We start from the raw sequence: 4,128 nt of genomic DNA on the forward strand, positions 1-4,128 counted from the left end.
GACATAGATTTCAAAAGTTGGGTCACTTGAGGTGAAATGCCCCATATGTTACATAACAAAAAAACTAAAAAACGAAAAAATTACACAAAAAAAATTGAAATATAAAAAAATGTTCACCAAAATAAATATTTTTTTTTAGTTTTTAGTAAAAATTGGTTGAAAAATGAAGGCTCCGGTGAATTATGATTATTAAATTCTAATTTTGAACCACTATGCGCTGGCTTCGTCGTGCAGTATGAATTATAGTAAACGCATTATGGTAGCGAAGGATGGTAAAGTCCTTGAAAAGGATTTGGCTTAATTTTTCGCTACAGCAGGGGAACTTGTACAATTAAATAATAAAATTAGCTGGTAAATATTTGATTTAAATTACGATATGGGTAAGGTACTTTTATCATACAAGTTGTATGTACGTATTCCCAAATCATTTTGAAAAAAATGTCCTTTATTTAACGTTGGTTAATATGGTCACCGTAAATATGCATATCGAACTCAGAACGAACTCATAACCAACCTTAGTTTTCCAACGTTCATAGTATATTGGAAATACACTCCAAATAGGTTCGAAAAAAAAACCGAAAACCATAGTAACAAGAGAGGAAGTGAAATCCACCTTATTTTCGAAGGGAAATATAAGACAATCACTCTCCCACATTAAAATGTCAATTGGATAATAGGTTGGATTTCGAATTCATAACGCAGGAAAAAATACATTCGATAACGAAGGTTCCGTTTTGTAGGCCAATAGCCTAGTTCTGGAATCGAATACTAATTTATTCCACATTAGTTATCGAAGGTGAGACTCAAAAAAAAAATTGTAGTATGCCTAGGGACGTTCCGATACCTTCAAAGTATCGATACCTACTTAAATGAGTAAACCGAATGTATCGATACCTACTTATATCGATAACTTTTCATCCTGTTATATGCAACAAAGCGAAAGTAATTTTGACGCGTTATCTGTGACATACCTTTTGCGACACCTGAGAGATCGACCTATCTCGGTAGCCAGTTCGAAAACGCCCTATCTCAGAAAACTTTTCAAGAACACCCTATTTCGGAATTCTGATCAAAAACGCCCTATCTAAAATATTTTCAATATATTTTCAGTTGAGGTAGGGCGTTCTTGAACCAAATTCTGAAAAGTTTTCTGAGATAGGACGTTTTCGAACTGGCCGCCGATATTCCACTCAGGTGTCGATATGTATATTCGTTCATTAATAGCGCGGGAGGAAATTTTGTTTGCTGTACTCATTTCAGTTTTTAACATGTTTGTTGGCTGTTTTAAACTTAATATTTTTTTTTTACTTTTTGAGAAGGGTACCTATGAAGAACAAATTCTAAAATGGTTGGAAGAAATATCGTTGAGTGGAAGCGATAGTGAGGACAATTTGGAAGAAGATTTCAGTGAATGGGCCTTATGAATAAAAAAAACTAAGCAGTTGTTTTTTCTTGAGATTTCAAGGTCTGAAATTTTAAGAAAAATCAATTGCTTAGTTTTTATTCATAAGGCTTAATGTGATACAAAAAAGTCGATTTCATTGGTAGGTACAAGTCACAATAGAAAAAATAAACAATGAATTCCTTTTAAGTGTGAAAGTAAATACGAATACCTTTGAGATAATTTATGGAATGTTTGAGTTCGTTCGTTTTAAAATAACTTTTTTTTTTAATTACCCCTCCCAAAAAGATGATAAAATATGTGTTAAATTTCAATACGAATTACTTTTATTAATATTAAAAAAATATTAGGTAATTTTATTTTTTTTTACTTTGGCAACATATGAAATATGATTAAGTGCATTTTTTAAATAAATGTAAGGTTTTAAAAAGACAAAATTTGTAAGTAGCCTCATAGGCGAACGTTAGTATTAAAGGAATAAAAAATAAGGTTAGTATTCTAGGGTTAAAATAGAGTGGTTAATTTTCTTATAATCATAACCTTATTTAAAAGAATTACAAAAATCTAAAAATTACTTGTTGCAAAACTATAAATCCAAACAAAGAAATCCCAATAAAATGAGTAAAACATGCAAATATGTCCTTCTTATTCTCTATTTGTGCTCCATTGACTTTAATTAACAGAAAAATGGTCTTCCTTATACTTAGACATACAGGCCGATTCTGAGCAGAAACTCCCTGGGAGTTTTCTCTTTTCCCTTTCCTCCTATCATGAACAAAAATTCCCTGAGGATTTTTTACATTAAATGGCGGAGTTGAGCTGTCAAAAAAGTGTTAAACAGCTTTTTCAAAGCTCCAATTTCCTCCTCCCAAATTTTCGGGGAAAATGCTACTCCCTGGGAGTTAATTATTGGAGGATTTCTTTCTCGGGAGAAACAAATTCCCGGAGAATAAACTCCCCGAGAAAATTAAGAATTGGACTGATAATGCCTTCAGTAAAGCGGCATCCAGTTGATGTCACTCTTGCAAAACCGCCAATTTAAGCCACATAACGTTTTCAAATTGGCGATTATCAGCATAAACTTTCTTTGCCAGTATTCTCCACACATTTTCCATTGGATTGAGGTCACGAGAGCACAAGGGTCCGAATATTGTTGGTTTCCATCACAATTTGCCAGAAGTTAACAGGAAAATGTTCAGATCCCGTCAAACATTTTGCACGGCCCTAAAACATTACTACTCGAGTACGGTGAAATGATCGCGACTCCGCGTCTTTTACTACATTCTAAAGCTGCTCGAAAGGATTTCGCTAGCAAAAGCATGTCAATTGACAGACTTCTACAAGTTGTTAAAATGGTTATTTTACCTTAAAATTTACTATTAAGAAGTTGGCTTAGATGTATTATGTATGATGTATTTTGGAACGAATTTCCGTCATCCCTTGTTAAACTTGGTTTGGGGACAAACCGGTTTCGGCGTTGTGCCATCTTCAGTGTCATTTTTCGTTCGGCTTAGGTCATCGTTTCAGACGAAAAGAAAGAAATTCAATCTGGATGGTACATACATGGTATTGAATGGATAATATAACGATTTACGGCAAGAACGATGCATTTTTTACCGGCGGAACTTGAGTTGCAACCAAGGGCGTAGCCAGGTAGGGACAGGGGTGCAGCTGCCGCCCCCCTACAGCTATAAAATAAATAAAAAACACAAAATTGTATGCGTAATCTAATTCGTAATTATGCTCTCAATTTCCACATAAGGCTTCAGTTTTTCATCGTTGATACAATGAAGTAAGCATAACGTTAAGCATTGAATTGGTACGGAATTGAATGAAACACCCACTTGAGTTTCTCTTACCATTCTGTGATGAACAGGATGGAAAAACTCAACGAAAAGACACTTCCTTTTTTCGTTGTTTTCCGCTTAATACCTATTTCCTTTTCCATTGCTTTTTTGTTAACAACACATATTTTTAGACGGATTAGTTAAAACTGCAAGCTATGCAAATCTAATACTTAAAATTCTGCAAAGCTATTAATAAAGAGTTTGGATGCACAAAATCGAGTACCTGCTGTGTTAGACTACGAAAAATCTTAATCATCCTTAACTACGGGAATGGCAGTATCGAGGGTATGAAACTTTGGTTAGGCGTGTTATATACCATTGGAAAGGTAATTGTATATACCTTCTCATATAAGTTTTATTTTCAGGTTTCCGAGACACTTACACAATAATAGGAAAAAAAGAAGACAATAGGTCATATATTAAAAATTAAAAAAACCGCTGTTTCGAGTTACTAAACGCTAATTTTGATTGATACACAAGTTGCATCCCACTAAGCGACCACAAAGCTCTTAAAGAAAATATATAAATAAAAAATACCCCTTTTTGAAAAAAAACATAAAAATTATTTTTTATTTAAAAAAAAATTAAAAAAAAAATCATTTTAATTAAAAAAAAAATAAAATTTGTAAAGACTGAAGAGAAATCTATCGAAAACATTCCTGAAAAAATTTTCTAAATACAATAGGTAATTAGTTATATGGATCCGAAAAAATGGCCGTTTGACCAAAATGTCAAAATTCTAGACCCTCCAACTCGGAGTGTGTTTGACCGATTGTGTCATAACTACTATTTTTTAGGACTAACCTTGGTGCAAATTTCATCCCGATCGGAAGACATAGATTTCAAAAGTTGGGTCACTTGAGGTGAAATGCCCCATAT

The sequence above is a fragment of the Rhagoletis pomonella genome, unplaced genomic scaffold, assembly GCF_013731165.1.
Source record: "Rhagoletis pomonella isolate Grant_MI unplaced genomic scaffold, Rhpom_1.0 Rhpom_scaffold_00001, whole genome shotgun sequence".
NCBI lineage: Eukaryota > Metazoa > Arthropoda > Insecta > Diptera > Tephritidae > Rhagoletis > Rhagoletis pomonella.